This window comes from Euphorbia lathyris, chromosome 7, assembly GCF_963576675.1.
Source record: "Euphorbia lathyris chromosome 7, ddEupLath1.1, whole genome shotgun sequence".
NCBI classification, from domain to species: domain Eukaryota; kingdom Viridiplantae; phylum Streptophyta; class Magnoliopsida; order Malpighiales; family Euphorbiaceae; genus Euphorbia; species Euphorbia lathyris.
Window position 1 is genome coordinate 18,348,167 of NC_088916.1, and position 23,737 is coordinate 18,371,903.

Sequence of the window (23,737 nt, forward strand, 5' to 3'; positions counted from 1 at the left end):
ACATATTTCTCTTTAGGTCCTCCGTCTTCTCCATGGCGCCTTGAAATTACATATTAATTTCTATACTACTATAAGAAAACTTCAATTGAATTGAAGGGAATCAGATGAGAGGAGAAATTACAATAGATAGTAGAAAGGCAGGACGCGCAGACCCTATTTCAAAAATACCAAAAGACTAAAAGAGGGTCCAAATATGTCCATAACTCCAAACATGCATAGACTCAATTAAATAAATTTAATTGGTTGATTACATAACCGACTTATGTAATATTTAGGTTAATCACATTAACTCGTCAAATTAACTTTCATCCAATTTTACTTCTAATCGTTTTGTATCTTTATATTAATCCTTAGATTAATATAACCATATAAAACGTCGATTATGCATGTCCCAATTATTTTGATTTCAATTCATTTAACACTTTGATTTACAACTTGGTAAAAACAAACTTTTAAACGAATTTTTCATTCGATAATCAAAACAGAAAACTATTAATTTCCGAAACATATATATATATATATATATATATATATATATATATATAAATTATATTCAAGCCGATTTTATCAACTAAAATCAAGTGGGATTCGGACCGGGGCCCGAAACTGGGCTGCTGCCGTTTGGCAGCAGCCGCGCGACAGCGGCTGGTCGCGCCGTGAGGCGCGACCCTAGCCGCTGTCGTATTTATTTTTTATTTTATTTTTTTTATAATATATATATATATATATATATATATATCAGATTTTAAAACGGTTTTAAAAACGATTTTCAGAAATAGGAAAAACTACAATAGATTTCCTTTTTATCATTTAAATTAATAAAACTAATTTTATTAACCTAACTATAAAACTAATAGATTTTGTTATAATGATTATCAACCGAAATAATTAGGAACATACGTATAATTAATTTTAATTAACAATTAACTAAAATTTATTTATCTTTAGAATTAATTAATCAAACAATTTGTTAATTAATCCTAACCATAAATATTTATTCAATCCTATTGAAAACTTCTAAATTTTCATATATGAAATAACGGATTTAACGATGGCTCTGATACCACTGAAGGAAATTAAGGCTAAGATATAGCAGCGGAAATATAAAATTTTTAGCCTACTTCCTTTTAACCATAGGATCCGTTAATCGTTATTTCATATAAAGAGGGATAAGAAGGAATACCTTTCGATGAACAATCTACCGTTGTTAAAGAAGCGTCCACTAATCTTCTCCGAGATTCCAACCACAAAGTATAATACGGTGAGGTTAAGATGGAATCAACCCTTATGAGATGCAACCAAATTAGATTGTCTCTAATTAACCAACACAAGATCAAAGAGAAAAGGAGATGGATGAGATTAATCAATTGACGGAAGCCGTATGAATTCTTGTCCACGAACTAGGGGATGCGAATTCACTCTCTCTTACTTAATGTAGGTTTCGAAAATCACAATAAGGGGATGGGATTAGCTTGGTCGAAATTCTCATAGGGAGGGGGTATATATAGTCGCTTGTATCTAAACCCTAGTTAGATAGGAATAGGTTACTTAATAGGAATTCCATTCGGAATAGGATTCCTAATTATTATCTTATAATATATCAAATACATTTAGGATAATAATAAATAACCTATTTGGATAATAATAGGAGTATATTAATCTAATTAAAACTCATAAGTTAATTATCTCTTAATTAATTTAATTCACAAACCTAATCAAATTAGGATTAATGGAATTAAAATAATTCCTTATTTACTATATATAAATTTCGGCCCCCTCTATATAAATGGGCCTTACTGGGCTCAATTGGGCTTCCATCTATTAATCATATCCATCTCTCTTTTGGTTCCAAGTCTTATGTGTGATCCATTAGGTTCTTACTACTTCTGGCCGTATGCAACTATTAAATTAATTTCTTCAAGAATTATATTTAATCCTTGCATAACGGAATGATGTACTGAGTATGTTATAGGCAAGTCTGTAATCATTCCCCCAGAGTCCGTTAAGAAGACAGGTTGATTCTGTCGTTAACCCTTCCGTATTAGTTACAGTATAATTCGATCCTTTATCAACTATATCCTTGAACTGAATCTTATGACTATGGGTGATGTCAAGTCACATATAGCGAGACGTTCGTTTTACTTGTACATGCCGAGTCAACTCAAATAGATAGGTTAAGTGAAATCTATATTTCTACTCTTAAGCTATCACCTTGCAAGGATTTAGAGTCGAGTCTTCCACAAGCGATCCTTGGATATATCTCCCATTAATCGGGAGTGATAAATGCTCAATCTAATGTATAACTACCCTGACATTACCTCCTGTGATATCCAACCTTTGCAGTTCACACCCCAGAGTCATCTCTGTTACGGATCGTGGGACCACAGGATCAAAGTCTCACATTCAGTAATTCAGGATGACCAATTAACATTCCTTTGAGTCTGAGGATTACTTATACCTATTAATACCAATGAGATGAACAGGTGACAAGGATGAATCCACCTATCCTGTTATCTCAAATCGGATCCCCAATCCTAATGAACGACGTTTCATCAGATCTATGTAACTGTCCAGATATCTATATATATGAAGCTTGTGAGATCAGCTTTCTGTCGGACAGAAGACATTGTTATATACAAGTCTCAACAGTGATATATCAATCCTAAATATCACTTGACTTGGGGTGGTTTTAAGTTTATTAGTTTATTATAAAGTTTTGTCTCACTTGATGCTTGTATGAACACTTTATAATCACTTTAAACAAACTTACGGATTTCCTCTTATTAGACTTTATATAGTGCTTAAAAGGGATTGCCTTTATATAGTTATAAAACATATATCTCATTAAAACAAATGATATAAAGAACAATTCATTTATATTAAGTTTGTATCCTGCAACAATTGACTATAGGACACCAAACCCCAACACTATTTTGGTTCCTTTGAAGGTTCCAATTCAAATTAACTCGAGTGTTGCGGTTTTGGATTGGTTTGCGGTTCTGATTCTTAAAATTCTTTTGAGTGGGTTTCAGAACCGCAGTGGACCTTTTAGTGCTATTAGAAACAATAAGCACTTCCTCTTTTAAATCTTGTTTTCGAGCTTCCTCCTCAATTCGGAGGCGAGTAATCAAACTTTCCATCGAAAATTCTTTTGTTTTATGCCTCAAAATATTTTTAAAATCTTTCCACGAAGGAGGCAATTTCTCAATTAGGACAACAACTTGAAATTGATCGTTTAAAGGCATACCTTCTGAAATAATTTCATGTGCTATCTTTTGTAATTCATGAGATTGAATTTCCACTGACTTGTCATCAGTCATCTGGAATTTGAGGTAGCGGCTTACAACGTGTTTTTTCGATCCGGCCTCCTCAGTGTCATACTTCCTCTGCAGAACTTCCCAAATTTCTTTTGCTGTTTTTTCTTCAGCAGTATAGTAATCATACAGATCGTCAGTCAGTCCATTGAGTATATAATTTTTACACAGAAAATCATTTTCTGTCCATCTCTCAGCAGCACGAACATCTGCATCGTCACCATCTTCAGGAACAATTGGTTTTTTAGAAGTCAGAACAGAAGCTACCTTCTTTGTTGTGAGGTAGAACATCATCTTCTATCTCCATCTTCGGAAATGAGCTCCTTCAAACTGGAATGGTTTGTTGATCTCAGCAATCCCATTTGATTGTTCGGTAGCCATCAGCAGTAATAGAAATCGTCTTAAAATTGTTGAAGCTCGAACTCAAAAAATAGGAACAGACCGAACAAAATTAAATGGGCAGTTTCGAAAAAATACAGAATGAATGAAAATGAAATTGTATTTCAAAGGCAGTCTCACATCACCTATTTATACAAGAAAAAAGAGCTGTTTGAGCTCTGATTTCATGGAGAAAGGGGAGAAAAATCAGGAAGGTGGAGGAGACTGAAGACACGAGTATAAATAATTAAATAAAAATTGATTTCTGAATTAATAAAAAATAATAATAAAAAATAGCCCGGCCCGGTTCGGTCGGACGGCGCGCGTGTGTGGTGGTCAACCATGAAGATAGGTTCTCACCCTTTCACAAAAGTGGGTACCCCTTGGGGCACACCCCAAGCATGTGAGAACCTTCTTTATATACATCTCCACTAAGTGCTTTGAAAGCAATGTGGTATGTTTTTCCACTTGAAAAACTCAAAGACACAAGAAGACACATGTGTGGGCTTATTTCACAAATTATATTTGGGCCAAGCCCAACAGTTTTAAAATCAATCTAATTACAAAGTTTATTTTTAGGGATAAGATAACAAAATAGGCATAAGGTTTTTGGGGAAGTGCCAATTTAGGCTCAACGTTCAAAATAACACCAATATAGACTTACCGTTTACAACATAATATCAATTAGACTTAACGTTTACAATATAGCATTAACTTAGGCATCACGTACAAAATAACACTAACATAGACTTAACTTTTACGACATAATATCAATTGAGGCTTAACGTTTACAATCACTACAAGAAAATCACGAATTACCAGCGGAAATATCCGTCGGTAATGTATAAAAATCCGTCGGAAACTCGAATTTCCAGCGGATTACCAGCGGACTCATTCCGCCGGTAAAAGGGCCGCTGCTCCCGCATACCGACCATATTTTGTATCCGTCGGAAATTTATTCCGACCCATATGGGGACGGAGAATTTCGCCAGTGAATTTACACACCGACCGATTATTTCCAGCGGAATTTCGCTGGTGAATATAATTTCCAACGAATATTCACCAGCGCATTCCGTCGGAAATTTTATATTTTTGTATTTTATCAAAATTATATTACAGATTATATATCGGCCGGAGATGATATTTTATAAACTAAGATAGCTTAAATTCTAGATTAATATTATTTATTTGGATGAAATAGTTAAACAAAAAGATATATATTATTATTAAATAATATTTAGTAATAATTAGTACAATATCGTATCCGATACAAGATAAAGTATATATACCAACTATCCTATCTATATAAACCATATAATATCCTATAAGATCCAAGATAAAGTGTATATAAAACTATATATTCTATCGGACCTAGATAAAACTATAGGATAGCTATTGATCTAGATAAACCATATATCCTATGATACATCATTCTCATCTTCATCTACGGACTCAACCTGGTTGGACGATGAAGGTTGTGCACGAGGTGTGATGCCCTCAGAGTTTTCCTTTTCGGTATACATGGGTTGAACAATCCTCTCCACCTCCTGCATCCGTTGCTCAAACTTCAGTAACTGCTTCTACAATTTCCCTTTACATACCCTGCCATGTAGAGGAGACACAAAATAGAAAAGGTGTTTGGTTATAAAAGATAGAAAATAATATAGGGAAATAAAATTCACTGCATGCATAAAATCAAATGTTAGAAAACCACAATGAAAAATATATAAATTAAGAATGTTATTATAAACTTACTCAAAGCTTGAGTGACTCTTCTTTTATCTGGTGAAATAAATCTGGTTGGCCTCACAATCTTTGTTGGGCCACAAGTGTATCCAGACTTCGGTGCTTTCAACCTGAACTTGTTTGGAAATTTAACCGTCTTGTTCGAGTTTCCAGCAATACCCATTGTAACTTTGGAAGGCGCTCACAGCATTAGCAGGGTCCTCTTCCCATGCACTCATCACTCCCCCTTTGCAGCAATTCGCTATCTGCTGGTTGTATGCAGTACCTGGATGGACCAATTAAGCGAGCCAAACTAGAGATCTCGAGTTCGAATCGGATAAACTATCAAAAAGAAAAGAAACTAGTACCTACCTGGCAATAAATCCACAACAATTGGATCCTTCTTGCAAGAATGTGGGATATTTCCTTTAAATTTAGAGCAATCTCCTTGCTCAGTGGTTTATGCACCAACCATGCTCCAGATGACTTCTTTTTTTGCCCATGTCCGACCTGGTTTTTCTATTTTGCGATGTTTCTGGTAATTATACATCATAACAATTGCCTGTCAAAACATAACAACATATTATATTATGCAAACCAAATTGAGTTTCAAAACCAAATGCAATTCTAAAATTGATTTAATTTGCATACTACATAGCCGTCTGGAGTCCAACTTATTACATCCCACTTGATAGTGATATTTCCATTTGCAGCACATGCCTCTGCAATTTCATCAACCCAAAATAGAAGTCAAGCATCTAAAAGTGGGGAAATAAAAAAGTTAAAAGCAGAGATAAGTAAAGAAGTCAAACATCTAAAAGCGGGGAAATAAAATTCAAGTCATGTTCTTACAACATAAACCAGAAGCATGGGCCATAAAAAATATGTTAAATCAATTATCTTGTGCATAAGCTTCTGTTTTGTGCTAACTGGCCGTTTTATGGAATGAATTAGAAAAATGAATCATGTTAAAGAGCATTAAGAAGCCTTGTGTCTATTAAGTGAATCTGCTCGTCTCTCATCAGAAAGTTCACATCAATTATAAACTTGTTTCACACTACATTTCACTATAATTTCAACAAGAATTTCTATCTGTCGGATAATTGAAAACCAAGTTCCTGAACGCCCAAACAACAACATAGTTGCAGAAAGAAAGAAGAAAAACACTAGCAAAGGGAAAAAACATGAAAATAGAAGATGAAAGGATTGCTAATTTCACTAGATCAGAAACTAGAATTCACTCAACTTTATGCCTGTGAAATTTATTTCCTAATCAAATTAATCTAATTGGGAATATAATATGGTTTGGTATGTAATTAGTTCAAAACTGTAAATATGCATATTATTATTGTCATTATTGTTTTTTTACATCAGACACCACTCGCTGCATTATAGACAAAACAAGCACTACATTTCTTTATTCTTGTTACATATAGAGAGAAAGAATTGATCAATTAAAATTTGAAATTGATTAGGTGCGGATCAAAATCAATACTTATTCAAAAAGCAAAAGCAACACAAATTCAGTAAGCCCTAAATACTCTAAACTGCGCACTTCTACACCCTAGATCACAAATAAGAGGGAAAATCTCCAAATCCATTCAAAATCAAAGCTTACCCATTCAAAATTAAACAAACCCATTCAAAATTGAGAAGTTAAGTCACCTTAAATCATGTGTTTGATGACGGAGAGAGTTCAAACGCAGCTGTTGGAATCCAAATACAAACTGTTCGTGTAACTGGTTGGGAGAGAAAGAGAGAGAGAGGTGAAGGCATGGTACAGACCGAGAGAGAAGGATGAAGGTCACAAGTAGGCAAGAAGCAAGCAGGTATCGAATGAGATTCTAACAATGCGGACACGTGCCCAAGACGGCATTTTTAAGCCTATTCGAAAATTAAACCTTCATGTTTCCACCACCATCTCTCCTCTTCCTTCTAACCCTTCTGTTGCATTGCGTGACGGAATGCCATGACCGAGGAATTTGATGCTCTTATTAAAAATAATACGTGGGTCCTTGTACCCCGTCCTCCTAATGCTAATATTTTGCGAAGTTGGTGGATTTTCAGGCATAAGATCAATGCTGATGGCTCTTTTGAGCGATATAAGGCCCGCTTGGTTGGCAATGGAGCAAATCAATTGGTGGGGATTGATTGCGGGGAAACTTTCAGTCCAGTTGTGAAGCCAGCCACTATTCGAGCAGTTCTAAGCATTGCTCTTTCCAAAAATTGGGGTATTCACCAACTCGACGTCAAAAATGCCTTTCTACATGGTGACCTTCATGAGACTATATACATGCATCAGCCTTTGGGGTTTCGAGATCCTGCTAGACCTGATTATGTATGTTTGCTCCAAAAATCTTTATATGGTCTCAAACAGGCCCCTCGGGCTTGGTATCAACGGTTTGCAACCTTTCTCTCTACTTTGGGTTTTGCTCATAGTATGTCTGATCACTCACTTTTTGTGTTTCGCCAATGCACGGAGATTGCTTATTTGCTTCTTTATGTTGATGATATTGTTCTAACGGCCTCATCTGATAAATTGCGTTCCTCCAACATCACTAAATTGGGTAATGAATTTGCCATGAAAGATTTAGGGCCGTTGAACTACTTCCTAGCGATCTCTGTCACTCGCTCACCTGGCTCTCTCTTCCTTTCTCAAAAGAAATATGCTTCAGAAATTATAGAGAAAGCTGGTCTCAGCTCTTCGAATCCTTGTGCCACTCCGGTCTCAGCTCGTCCCGATATATCCTATGCGGTTCAGCAAGTGTGTTTATTCATGCATGATCCAAAAACACAGCATATGGCAGCCATAAAGCGCATTCTTCGGTATATCAAAGGTACATTGAATCTCGGTCTTACTCTCACTCCATCATCTTTTGGTTCATTGGTCTCTTACACTGACGTCGATTGGGGAGGTTGTCCGGATACCCGACGTTCCACCTCTGGTTATTGTGTTTTTCTTGGGGACAATCTCATCTCCTGGTCCGCCAAGAGGCAACCAACCCTCTCTCGCTCGAGTGACGAAGCCGAGTATAGGGGCGTCGCAAATGTTGTCTCCGAAACTTGTTGGATTCGAAATCTCCTACTCGAACTTCACTGTCCCATTCGGAAGTCCACTTTGGTTTATTGTGATAATGTCAGTGCCGTTTATTTGTCCGAGAATCCTGTTCAGCACCAGCGGACCAAACATGTCGAGATGGATATACATTTTGTACGGGAAAAAGTCGCCAAAGGCGAGGTTCGAGTTCTTCATGTTCCTTCTCGACATCAACTTGCGGACATCTTCACCAAAGGCCTTCCTTCTGTATTGTTTGATGATTTTCGGGCTAGTCTCAACGTGCGTCCTCCTCCTGTTTCGACTACGGGGGTGTGTTAGATATTGTTATATATGTTAATATTCTCTCTTTATTGTATTTCCTATTATAAAGCATAATTATAGGAATTATACCATAATTGTATTGTATTTCCTATTATAATTACCTCTAGCATAATTATAGGAATCATACTATTGTATAAATACCCCTTTCATGATTAATAGAAAATCAAAGGATTCACAATCCAACATCTTTTTCATATAAAAAAAGAAGACCTGCAAAGTTGAGAGTTATTTTAGTTAAAGAGGATTGGATGGAGGGGTGAAAGGTTAGGAAAAAGATTGGGTGCGTAAAAGAAAGGGGTGAGGGACAGAGATGGACATAGCTGAGATCCAGAATGAAAGAAATTAGAGGGACAAAGATCAGAGAGAAATAGGGTATATCAAAACAATATAAGAAAAAGGGGGGAAGAATTAAAAACTTTCCCGCTTCTATTTCGTTTCCCAGTTCAAAAAACCTTTTGCTTATTATTTGACTTTCTATTTACAATTTAGTTTTTTTTAATTATTTTTTTATCTCCAGCGAAATTTCACTGGTATATTATAATTTTCGTCCCTAATCAGTAGCGGAATAAATATGGCTGCTATTTCACTGTAGATCACCAGCGGAAACTGCTTCCGCTGCTGTTCCGCCGGTGATCAGCAGCGAAAATAATTCCGCTGCTGATTTCCGCTGCTGATCAGCTGTTTTCTTGTAGTGAATATAGCATAAACTTAGGCCTCATGTATAAAATAGCACCAAGATAGACTTCACATTTATAAAATAATACGAATTTAAGCTTAATGTTTTACAAAATTTTAAATAAATTTATATGATTTTTTTTATTATTGAAGGTCAGCTTTGCCATGAATATTTGTGGAAATTTTAAGTCTCCCTCCCATTCCTGTTTCCCAAATTTTACTAGCGTTTGATTTAAAATTATTGGTTTTGCGCCTAATTTTGAAGTTAAATTCATCTCGTTTTGCTTCAAATTTTAGTGTATTGCCTTGCCTTGCTGTGCTATATTCAGTCTGTTCTTTATTTTCAGATTGAATTTTTTTGTTAATAATTTTCAGATATTGGGCTGAAACAGTCCAAAAGTTTAACTAATTGATTTTGTCTGTTCTGTGATAATGAAGATGTAATCAAAAGGTCATGTAAAATAGGAACTATTTCATTCTGTTTCTTATGTTATTATTTGATTAAGGTCAGGTAAGATGCTAAGTTGCTAACTGATCTCTGAATTAATTGTTCTGTGAAATAACATTTGAGATCTTTTGTTGGTTTAACCTATTAGCTAGTCCTAAGTGACATCATTTTCTCATCATTTGTATGTAAACGAGCCTCTTGTTGTTTTCCTTGCAACATACAATTTGGAAATTAAGAGTGATAAAGAGTAACAATGAAGTATGTTTAAGAAACTTCTAAATTCATTAACTCAAGACTTCATTATGTTATGTAGTACCATTTTTGTTAAGTTGAAATAACAAAATGACCTTTATCCTTGAATATTAGCTTTGGAAACTCAAAAAGGTTTCATTGAGCATGCCCATTAGTTATTGGTGCTTTTACTTTCTAAGCTTTGAAATTTATTTTCTTATTGACAATTGAATTAAGGTAAAATGGTAATATACGAATGTGTTAGAAGTTGACATGTCTATTTTTGGATGTTATTTTGGTTTAGAAAATGAGGTGCCACATATTTCTTGTAATGGATGAAGATGTTAGTTGTTCACAAATGGTTTTGTTTGCAGATATACACTCATGGGCAACAACTGGTTCTCCATTCTTAGGAATTAATTAATGTTTCATTTTTTAGAATCATCCTTTGATGTGATCAGCAACCCTGCGGTTCATTCCTTTTAGTTTTCTTCCAACACCTCTCTGGAAAATGTGTTATCTAGTAGCTGACAATGTAAAAGAGGGACTTGAATTTTACTCTAAAGCTTCCTTATATGGTTGCAATTTGCAAAGTATTCCACTGAAGAAAGAGAGTAATAGATTTTTAGCATATGGCGAAGTACCATGATACAACTGCTATGTTATTATTTGTACATTCTGAATAATGTAGTGATTCTAAGGGTATTGTCTCCAAGTAAGGATTGATTCACAACTGCTTTTAGCTCCAGATTGTAATATATCTGATCTAGTTTCTACTAATTCTACTTTCTGAATCTCAGTAGATCATTGCTCTCACAAACTCTTATTTTTTCATATTCTACATGGTAAGATACTAAGATTGTTCTCTTCTCCTATAACAATTCTCCATATATGAGCCCTTGTGCTTCATCTTTTGAGATGAAAATTTAATTTTAAGCTTAATCAGTCTTCCAAAATTATCCATGTATTTTGGAAGAGATGTTATGAATTTGTGATTTGGGTCTTGTTTATTTTCCAGAGCATGTTTAAGACCTTCTAGGCGTGCTAAGAAAGCTTCTCGCTTGATCTTGTCCTCTGTAATATCACCACAGTTGGTAATTTTACTTACTCTTCACCTGATTTAGGAAATCAATTTTGCACTCTTTAGTTGCTTGTATTTCGCAATGGCGATTTGTAGAAAACTGCTTTGTGATTTCCTTTGATTTGACGAGGTTCAAGAAGATTATTTGTGAATTAAATGCTTCTCTTTTGTCCTTGTTTCAAAAGCTAGTGTAATAGATAACAATTTGGTAATCTGTCAACAAGTTAGTAAATTCAATTTTCTGTTGTACTCATGAGGTGTGCTGTTCTTCAGTTTTGCTACATAAGGCATTTTTGCACATAGTGGCCCAACCAATGCTTGTACAACAGTCAAAATGTACCAGTGATGTCAGTTAATTTCATTCTGTATAGTGATTTTTTTTATACTTCGAATCAAAAGAGGGGATCATGGATCTAATTTCTATCCTTCAATGCTTGTGTTATTTGCTACTTATTGGAAGTTTTTTATTCTCCATGCCTTCATCTGATTTTCCCATGCTTATATTTCCTTGGAATTCACCAGAAATCAGCTATACATAGACAATTTCCTGAGGATAAAAAGTATTTAATCACCGACAAACAAATAGAAACAGAACCTACTAATATTTAACATGTCTACCCGTCCACCTATGTCTGTTGAAAACATAATAAGATGCAAGATTTAAAATCAAATTAAAGTGGGTTTAGTTCAAATTTCAAACCTGGTAACGCCTCTATACTGTGAAGTTCTTTGGCCAAATGTGTCAATAGACTTCCTATGAACAGGTTGCTTTTGGCCTACTTTTGCAGAGCCTCTCTTATTGGTTTCTACAGCCAAAGATTCAGAAGAAGCAGGTGACAATATATTATTAGTTTCTATAATATATGATTGGCACTTGGCAGTGCCAGTCTTAGGCTATACTGTGATATGAGATAACATCTATGGAGACAATAGAGAATGTATGCTTTTATAGATGTTTTCTTCTGTAATCTTATGGATAACAGAATAATTTTCTCCTGAACTTGTATTGAGTTCGACTAAACAATTTGCCCAATTTGAATACATGTCATTGTCCATTGGTTGAATGTGCATACATGCCATTCTTGTAGTTTGTCAAGCAATACAAAATTTCATGTCAAAATTGACCAGAAAAGTCATTTTGGAGTTAAGAATATAATTTCAGGGGCATAATGTACTAATTTCTGTGATCTTACTACATAGTTTGAAGTTGTTTGGAAACCCTCAGAATTCAGAAATCTATTTTATCGCACAATATCTTTTTGTCCAAGTCTTGCAAATACAAAACGGGTTGCATTCTTACAAGTTTGATATGTTTGATTGGTTCTCTACACAACAAAGGCTGGTGAGCAATGTAGAATCAGGGGTGAGAAGTGGGATGAGGAGGCTGAACAGGACATATTAGTTTTATCTTTAATTTTCTTGCAAATCAAATCCAGAACAGGACAGATTTGATTTGATTTTACTTTAGCTATTATTTTCGGATAAAAGATCCTCTTCCTTGCAGGGATGAAACCTTAGCTGATCGTCTTCAGAGGATCAAATCTAGGTACTTTCTTCTCCTTTTTTTTAAGGGATAAGTACAAAAAAAAATGTCTGTGGTATACCGGATTTGCGAACTGGGACCTGTGTTTTTTTTTTACAAACGGAGGTCTGTGATAAACGCCGTTAGCAAAGAACGGATTTTTTCACTCACTCCGTCATTTATGCTTACGTGGCACTTTGACCCAAATGTTGACCAGGGGCAAAACAGGGATTAAATGAAATATTTTATATATAAACCCAAAAAACACAAATCCCCAATATCGCACCCCTTCTTCTTCTCCCCTTTCCCTAATTCGATTTCCCTCTCCCAAATTGCAAACCCTAATTCCTTAATTGGATACCCAACACGCCCGTTCTGGCACGAATTGTAACTCTACGTCCACCCTATTGTAATCCCGAACGCGTTTCAAGTAGGATGAGTCGAACATCCTTAAATTCGTGGGTGCAGGGAAGTCAAGAAGAATGGGCAGGACCTGTGAGATGCAATTGCGGATTCATTTCACCACTACGAACAGCTAAGACGCCGGGGAACATGGGCAGGCGGTTTTTTGGTTGTGGGTGTTTTAAGGAGGTGAATGGCTGTAATTTCTTTGAATGGATTGATGAATTGCCATGCAGGAGGGGAAAGATGGTGTTATTAGCATTGAAGGAGGAGAGAAAGGTATTGCAATTGCTCAGAAAAGGATTGAAGAGTTGGAGGTGGAGTTGAGTTTGGCTAAAAAGATGGTGGCAGAAAAAGAAATCGTTGGGCAGAGTGAGAGGCAGGGAAGAAGATGGACATGGAACTGCTGTATAGGAAATGTAGTTTGCTTGGTTATTGTCATAATAGGGTTAGAGATGTATTGGTTGGATTTAGGGAACAATTATAGGAATTCTTTGGCACCTTGAATTGTTCTTGAATTGTTCTTGGATTTTTTGGTATGTATTTGGTATTCTGTGATACCAATTGGGCATGAAATTGGATTTTGTATGAAATGTTACTTAGTGTTATGAATTAGTATTGGAATTCTATGATATGAATTGCTTAAGTTTCATGTTTTTCTTGTTGACACAAAATGGGAATTGGTTAGAATTATGTAAAGGTATTGGGTAAACTGGAGTAGGTTATTTAGGTATGGATTAAGGTTGATATTGGCGACATTAGCAAGCATATTCATTATGTATTTGCAATGAAGCCTGTAATTGACAAAAAAATGGACACTTACTTGACACACAACTGTATTGTAGAGACCTGTAATTGAAAAGAAATGGACACTTAATTGTAAGCTCTTGAAACTGTAATTGACACATAATTGTAAGCATTGTATAGACCTGTAATTTAATCCCAAAACATCGAAGATGCATTACAAAAGCAGTTAAGTCAACATCGTTCAATCGTCTTAACTAAACCTGTAATAACATACACAAAAAACAGGGTACTTCACACCCGCTAGACACAGAAATTTTACTACAAAGCATCTAAAAACAGGGTACTTCAGACCCGATAGCCACATAAACAGAGTACTGCTCTGGGTACTTCAGACCCACAAATAAACATCTAACATGCTATAAGCATCCAAAAAAACATCTAATATGCTGTAAGCATCCAAAAAAACATCTAATCCCAAGCTCATTTTTTCAGCCTCCGTAAGATATCTTCGAGTGTCGTCTTGCTTGCACTTGGAGGCTGTGAACTCGCCATAGTTTGGCGCTGTGAACTCGTCATTGGTTGGGGCTGCGAACTTGAAACTGCAGGTATTCTTGCAGAGAGTGGAGTTGATGCTGGTTGTGGCTGTGATAATGGTGTTCTTACACGCCTACTTGGCAATGCAGATGATGAAGGCCGAGATGATGGTGCAGATGATGGTGCAGATGTACGAGCGTTCTTCTTTGGTCTTCCAGCCCGTCTAGGGGGTGAGGACTATAAAAAAACATGAAAACTAAATCATTATGCACAAAAAATTAGATAATGTAAACAAATGACCATTTCTCATTAGATATAACCTTACCTGGACATTCAATTCTTTGTTTTTGGCTCTCCTCATCCTCCTTTGCCAGCCGGTTTCGCCTGTAACAGACGCGGTACAACCTCTAACATTATGCCCTTCTTTCTTGCAATTACCACATACGAGAATTCCTCCTGCTCTTGTTACCTTGTATGGATTTCTCGGTTCATCGGACCGCCTAGTTCTTTTCTTCTTAGGCCTTCCTGCAGGTTTTTTCACAACCCATGGGTGGATGTCTGGAAGATCTGTTTTCTCCCATTCCTCCTTGCTTGGTATTGGTGCCATTATATGACTGTATACACTTAAGTAAACAACTTTGGAGAAGTACTCATGCACATATGCCTCAGGCAGCTCCCTATTCTTGAAAATAGCGGATATTGCATGTTTGCAAGGGATACCACTTATATCCCACATCCTACAGTTACATGTCCTATCTTGCAAATTAACAACGCTGGTGTAATCCCCACAATCAACAGAATAAAGCTTTTGCCCAGCGGGAGTCGCGATACAACCTCTAGCACTCAATTTGAGCTTCTCCAGCTTCTCTTGATAGTAAGGACAAATATCACCCCTATATTTCTTCATACCTTCAGTATTCACATGAATTCTCTTCATCATTTTCTTCCTAATCCACTCAAAGCAACTAACCACAGGTTTATCCCTACTCTTCTTAATATAAGCATTGAAGCACTCACTCATATTGTTTTGCACAGCATCGGATTTTGTTTCAATAGAGAAATAGCACCTAGCTCATGTCTTGGGATCTTTCTCCATCACCCATGTCCATGCTGCTCCATCAAATGCCTTAAGCTTGTCCATATAGTGTTCCCACAGCCTAACAGTCCCAGCCTTAGCAGCATCCCACAACACCTTCTTGTACTCTAGTCCTTTGAATATGAGCTTCATGTTGTCATACATGTGCTTCACACAGAACCTATGCTCTACCCCAGGAATCAACTTCTCCATAGCTTCAACCAAACCCTGTGCAAATACATAAACAATTATAAAAATCTATCCAATTCCATAATAATTAGATCAAATTTAATAAGGAACAAAAGTATTGTTACCTTTTGCTTATCAGACATAAAAATCCACTTTGTTGCCCTGGGATTCCCAAAATCATTGAATAGATTCTCCAAGAACCACTCCCATGATGCTTTGCATTCACTGTCTACCATTGCCATAGCCAATGGATACATTTGCTCGTTTCCATCTCTTGCCACGGCAGACAAAATCTGGCCACCTAATGGTGTTTTTAGAAAGCACCCATCAAGCCCTATTATTGGTCTCAAGCCAGACTGAAAACCTTCTAACTGTGCATTGAACCTCACATACATATATTGGAAAGTAACTATCTCTTTGGGTAGCCTTGTAAGCTCTCCTTCTCTAGGCACCTCAACCCTTTCCAACTCAAGCTCAGTTTTAAATCTGACTCTGCTACCGGGCATCTGTTTCTCTATTGTTGCACCATAATCAAACAATCTCCTACATTGCTCCTTTGCAGCTCCATCAACCAACTTCTTTGCAAGATTTCTTGCTCTGTAACACTTTGCTGCAGACACCTCAGATCCCAATTCCCTTTGGACCTTATTACCTAGCGCATCAACATCATAACTGGGATTGTCCCTCAAATCCTCTAGATATTTCTCTGCAATGTAAGAAGAACCTATAAGCCTGTTTCTGTTATCCCTAGGACACTGATGGACTGGCTGAAATGTCTTCACTTGAAATGTGTCATACTGACGTAGCTTAGAAGCATGCACTTTGAATCCACATTTATGCTTGCACCTAACTGTCACCTTCTGTTGATTGTTATTCACGAAGATGTAGTCATAGCCATTATGAATAGACCAATCCTTCAGAGCCTTCCTAAACACACGCACATTAGTAAACCTCATACCTACACATAGTTCGGGAATGGAAGAACCACTATTCTCATTGAAGTCCGTATAGTGTGGACCTTCATCATCAGAGCCCTTAAAACCACGCAACTCATCACTATCATATCCTCTCTCATTAAATTCGTCCATATCATTATCCTCCAAATCATTGCCACTTGCATATGTCCTTGGGATATCTCCAATCGGCTCTACTTCTTCCTCTAGTGATTCTGACTCACTATCCTCCTCATTGCTACCACCATTTGGAACATAAGTACTGTCTTCAGAATCAGACCCCATGTCATCATTGTTAGGAGTGTGAACATCCTCATCCTCCGTATCACTGACATCACTGTCATCAGAATCAGGCCCTCCTTCATTAGTGTCATCACTGTCGTCATAAGCAGACCCTCCCTCATTAGTGTCAACATTGATACCAGTATCATCATTGGCACCCATTTCCTCCAAATTATCCACATTGGCACCCATATCCTCCAAATTATCCACATTGGCACCCATATCCTCCAAATTATCCACATTGGCACCCATATCCTCCAAATTATCCTCATTGGCACCCATATCCTCCAAATTATCCACATTGGTACCCATATCCTCCAAATTATCCTCATTGGCACCCATATCCTCCAAATTATCCTCATTGGCACCAATCTCAAAACTCCAAGCATTGGCACCAACCTCCACACTCCCCTCATTGGCACCAACCCCATCATTGGCACCAACCGCAACACTCTCATTACTGGCATCAACCTCAACATTCTCATCATTCGCACCAATATCAAAACTCCAATCATTCTCACCATTAGAGGAAGGGTAAACATTTGTGCTTGGGATATCGTTTATGTCACACCTATTGTCATCAATCACTTGTAATGGCTTTATCTCCATGTAGTAAATGTCTATATGCGGATACCCTGCATTAAAGTCAATGAAGTCTCGAACACTCTTATCGTTAACAATCTCCTCAATTCCTTCTGATCCAGATAACCCAGCGATCTTGTACCACATTTGTACTGAGTGTTTGTACCCTACATCCTTCCCAATATCCGCTAGCTCAAAGTAGCTCATGTAGTCAATATCCATTTTCACCATCCTCGTTTTACCTCCAACGTATAGTTGTTTGTCCATGTCTACCCATTTACCACCGTAATGAATAATCAACGTATGCATTGTAGCCATGATTGCTGTACATCAAACAAGTAATAGCATATCAACAATTTTCATTCACACTATTCATTCAACAATATTCATTCACATGACATCGAACTAATGACAGAACAAATCAACATGACATTGAACTAAAGTACAACTCTAAACTCATATGCCATCGAAATAAAGACAGTCCAAATCAATAATATTCATTCACACCAACAACGTCTAAGTATAAACATTCATTTGTCCCATTATCATTGTACATCATACAAGAAATAGCATCAACTTAAAGACAACTCTGATCTCACGATCATTACAAAAACAACTCTGAACTAACAAGACATCAAATTAAAGGCAACCCAAATCAACAAACGTCATTAACACTAACATGCAACCTTAACAACAACGACCACAAATTCGCAACATCGTACAAGAAAAATCGTATATACGAAATCCTATCGCAAAAACCCTAACTAAAAGAAACAGAACGTAACGAAATCGAGATTAGAGGGCTGTGCGAACAGTGTGTGTACCTTGATTTCCAAGCTTTTACACCCTCAAATAGTGGTCTTCACCCTTACTTCTGCTCCTTCATACTTTCTTATGATTTTCCGTTTTCTTGGAAAATAGGTTGGAAACGAACCGTATGATGCAAGAGATGATGAATTTCAACTTTTCCCCTCCAAATTCCGACTTAAAGGTGAGGTTTTTCAGTGGTTTGTGGTGCCTGGTACTATTGAAGTTCGAAGGTTGGAATATGAAGAGGTGCGATATTGGGGTCTGTGTTTTTTGGGTTTATATATACAATATTTCATTTAATCCTTGTTTTTCCCCTGGTTAACATTTGGGTCAAAGTGCCACGTAAGCATAAATGACGGAGTGAGTGAAAAAATCCGTTCTTTGCTAACGGCGTTTATCACAGACCTCCGTTTGTAAAAAAAAAACCACAGGTCCCAGTTCGCAAATCCGGTATACCACATGCATTTTTTTTGTACTTATCCCTTTTTTTAATTGGATTAATTGCCCAATCGATCTATATATTCTAAGTTAATGTTAATTATTATTCTGGAATTAATTAGTTATCAAGCTCATGGGTTGAGAGCTTATGTGGAGGTTGTTCTCCTGGCCTGTTTCCTGCTTTTATCATCATACTTTTTTAATTAATTATTATTATGTTCTTCAGATATCAGATTGAAAGATAATAATTAATTAAAAAACAGGTAGAGTTGTTCAAACACCCTCATCTGTTGCTTTTGCAATCCAAAAATTCCATCTTTAAGCTTCCTGGTGGCCGCATAACACCTGCCGAATCAGGTATTTACTCTACCTGCTATGCTACTTTCTTAATATTAATTAAGTAAATTATATATATATTTATATATATATAATTTGTAATTAGAGTTAAAAGCTTATACAGTCACTCAGCTTTGTCTAATATTTTAATGGGCACTAAAACTTTGTACCAATAAAATAACTGAAGTTTTATTTTGTTTCAATGAAGTCACTTTAGGGATTTTTTTCCGCTATTTCAATTCCTGGGTGCTGACTAGGATGGTTTACGATAAAAATGTAATGCCATGTTGGCATAATATTTCTGATAAATGGCATTGACATGGCGCTGTGTTTGTAGTGTGAACTATCTGACTTACCAGGTAATCACTTGAGTTTCTTTTCCAATTTATCTATGACTGACATTTGTTGCTTTTTTTCACCTATATATAATATATTTTGCTTCTGCATTTGATTTGTAGGAAAGTTTAAGCGACTTGGTATACCTGATGAAATGAGCGTATAATACTCATGTTAGCTGTGGATATGGTTTGCAGTGCTAGGAGTAAATACCTTGCTCAAGTATTCAACAATGAGAACTACAAATTGAACCATCGAGTCTCTTTCTCCAAATACATGTTGATGAATGAAGAATGTTTTATTTATGTTTGTGATGCTTAGATACTTTTGAATTATAATGTTCGGTACTTTTGACGGACAATTTTTTTTTTGTACTTCATTCATCTTAGAATACGTTACGCCTAAAGTAATTTATGTGGCAACGTATTTACTTTTTTCCTCTTTACATAAACAAATGTTATGTTGCTTTGTATTTAAACGGTTGCCTTTTCGATTATTAAGTGTTGTTTTACAGATTTGAAATCGTTCCTTTGAAATCAAACAATATTGTTTTTATGTTACAAAATATTGCATTTGTTAGTAGATAAGTGTTGCTACTAATAAAAAAATGTTGCCTTTACAGTAAAATATCGTTGCTTTTGTAAAAGATAACGCTTTAGTAAAAAAAATGTTACATTTGCTAAAATCATTGCATTTGTAAAAAATAGAGTGTTGCTATAGGTCACTAAATGTTGCCTTTACTGAAAGCAAACGTTGCTAAGGTATAAAAGTATTGTGTTGCTTATTGCTTAGAAAGTGTTGCATTTACTTTAAAAGTGTGTTGCATTTGTTTGAATATAAGTGTTGCATTCAACTACAAAATGTTGTCATTAGTTAACAAAAGCAACATATTGTTAGTATTAAACGTGTTGCTTTGTTGATGAAAAAATGTTACCTTTTATTGTAAGCAATTTTATTTATGGATAAAGTTTTTCTAACAGTTGGAAAGTTAGCATGTCCAAGACGAGCATGCCACAATGGTAAAGAAATATTAAATGCTTGTGCATGATGCAGAGCTCTTGGTGGAAGGGACAAAGTGTAACGGCTATTGCTAATTGTGCCTCGATGAATTTCCTTCTGTGTCTTCAAATCCTTCAAAATAAAATAGTTAGCAAAAAACTCAACAGATATAGGATTTGAACGAGTTAAAGAAGAAACAGATAAGAGATTGTGCACTGTATTCGAAACACAAAGGACATCTTGAAATTTGAGAGGAGAATTAGAAACAGTGAACTTAGAAGTACCAACATGAGATATGGGGATTGTGTAACCATTAGCTACAGTAACTTCCTCTGGTCTGTCATATTCACTGTGAACATGGAGATTTTCAAGATCAGCAGTTAGATGGTGAGTAGCTCCTGAATCAACAAGCCAGTCCGTTTTGGTTGGGGTTGATGTTGCAGCAAGATTGGAAGAAGGCTTAAGATTGTTGCGAGTGTTCCGGTTAAATTTAGGAGAGGGACATTGTCGAGATATATGACCTGCTCCCCTACAATTGTGACAAGTCACGGTAGCTATATCCAAGGGTGCAGATACTGTCTGAGGTGACCGAGCGGATGTGCCAGAATAATTGCCTCACCCACGTCCATGACCACGCATAGAACCTCTAGCAGAGTAGTTTACAGTAGGTGAAAAAGAGAGAGGAACATTTTCACGAGCCAATTGTCGCTCTTCGTTGAGTAGTAATCCAACAAGGTCATCATAATAAATAGTTTCCAAACATGCTTCTAATGCACGAACAAAAGGTCTATACGCAGGCCCTAGGCCATTGAGCACAGCTTTAACCAAGTGTTCATCAGAGATCGGGTGACAGAGAGCAGCAAGTTCATCGCTGATATGCTTAGCATTCTGGAGATAAGAAGAGATACTGTCATTCTCTCTTCTAAGATTATGAAGCTGGTATTTCAGATCTCGTATTTGAGACCGGGAGCCAACCGAGTAGGCTTTGACAAGTTTTTGATAGGCATCACAAGCAGTTTTAGCACCAACTAATTGAGGTAATACACCCACAAATACAGATGAGATTATCGAGCTGAGAACCAACTGATCTTTTTGATACCAATCTTTGTAATCGGGATTATAGGCACCGCCAACAAGTGTTGCAGATGGTGAAGGAATGGTGGAATCGATATGATCAGTGAGATTGTGGCCATGGAGAATAGGCATAATTTGAGTTTTCCATAGCACAAAATTTGTTGGAATCAATTTTAGGGATAGCTGATGAGATAAATTGACGGAAGGAGCAGCAGAAATAATGGTGGAGGCGAAGCTTGAGTTGGCAGCAGTGGTACCGTTGGTTGCCATGAAAGCTGATTAAGAGTCAAATATAGAGAAAAGGAGAAAAAAAGGGGAAAGAACGATGAGAGAGAAACAGAGTTGTAAAACCACTTAGGCTCTGATACCACGAAAAGTATTTGACTCTTAATGATATTCTCATTAGATGGATCGTGTATATATAGTTACAAAGAGATAAGAAGTTGCAGTTGTAGGTATTTTGAAATACAAAATATCTGAGACTAATTCAAAACAATAACTAAAAAATATGTACAACTAATAATATCTTATCATCTTCAAGGGGAAAGCTAGAGTTTTTACAAGAATGAAAGGATGTCTAATTTACGAGATAAAAGTTCTATTTATAGTTGTAGTTCGGACCCCGTATCTGAGCTAATTCGTTTCCTTTTGCAGGTGGGAAGCATGAGACTTGATCGTGGCATCGTGGGGCCGGGAATCAGTTTTTTGACTGATTCCCGCAGGTCAGCTCGCCAAGCTGGGTGAGCCAGCTCGCCCGAGCTGTCCTTCAAATATAAAATTCTATTGCATTCATTGGCACCACAATATACACATTATTCTTTCTTTTTCAATGGACAATAATATACATTATTCTTAATATAGCAATTTCAAAGCCAACAGTCACAACCAAGACAATTCATTTGTTTTTTTTATTATTATACAAACCCTCGATTTCTAAGCCCGGTTTTATTAATAGGCAATGAAAAAAATCAAAACAGTTAAGAATACAACGTCAAAAGATGCTAAAAAAATCAAAATTACTCTAAATCACTCGGGATCTCTTTCTATATTGACTTTCTTCATTTTCTAAATCAGATTCTCTTATTTCTTTTTTCCACTTCCAGACAAATGTATTTTAGAGGGCATATCATAATTTATAAATAACAATAATAACTACAAATAAAAGTTAATAATCACTCAATCAATCAAAATATCAAAGGAATTATAGCACTTGGATTATGCCAACTTTAGTCAGTTTTCAATTATATTATAACCTTTAATTGTAAATGAAGAGTAAAATTAATAATCTATAAAGATTTGAATTAAATTGAAATACTTGAGGAAATATTAAAAACTTAGAACCTGCTAACACTAATATAAAATACTATAAATATTTGAATTGAAATACTTGAGGAAATATAAAAAATTTGAAAGCAGCTAACAGTATAATATGAAAAACTTAATAAAATAAATTTTATTAATTACCCAAATCAGTAATTGCTATGAACCTGTTAATATAAATTATAATTCCTATTAAAAAACCTGTTAATATAAATTATGATTCCTATTAAAAAAACCTCAAATAAGTTATTTGCTAAAAAAAACCCTAAATTAGTAATTGCTATATGTTAAAATATTTCTTACCAAATAGCAATAAAAAAACCCAAATTACAGCAGTAGAAGAATACAAGATTTCAAATATTTAACATTGAAAATAAAAATTAGGTTCAGAGATTTCTTACCAAAGGGGCAGCCCGGTCGCACTACGCGTCCCCGCTGAGCGAGGGTCCGAGGAGGGGTCCCACCACAAGGGTGTACTAGGGGCAGGCCTTCTCCTGCCAATTTATTTGGCAAGAGGCTGCTCCTAAAACTCGAACCCATGACCTTTTAAGAGATTTCTTACCAAATCGAAAAAAAAAACAAATCACAGCAGGACAAGAAAAACCAAATCACAGTAATAAAACCCTCCTGCTGTGATTTTATTTATATATATACTATGTAAAAAATATTTTTTTGGTTTCTTAATTTCTTGGACACTAGACAGATGCTCACGAAACAATGTCCAGGACCGGCCCTACCACAAACCATCTTAATACGATGAGGAACCATTATTAATTTTTTGATAAAATTATGATTCTGTTTTGTTAATAGGTAAAACTATTGATATATTAATATATTTTTTTTAAGAACTATACTAATATATTTTAAATTAATTAATAAATAAATATATAAGTACAATTTCAAAATT

General features: G+C 35.9%; 1 long non-coding RNA gene across 1 annotated transcript; it reads right to left on the reverse strand.

Annotated features, from left to right (window-relative positions):
* Positions 1-5,062: 5,062 nt before the first annotated feature.
* LOC136201542 (uncharacterized) lies at positions 5,063-7,337 on the reverse strand. Its single transcript, XR_010673898.1, has 4 exons — positions 7,083-7,337; positions 6,069-6,139; positions 5,448-5,979; positions 5,063-5,294 (listed from the first exon to the last, which is right to left on the reverse strand). It is a non-coding gene; the product is annotated as an uncharacterized lncRNA (long non-coding RNA).
* Between the last annotated feature and the right edge of the window lie 16,400 nt (positions 7,338-23,737).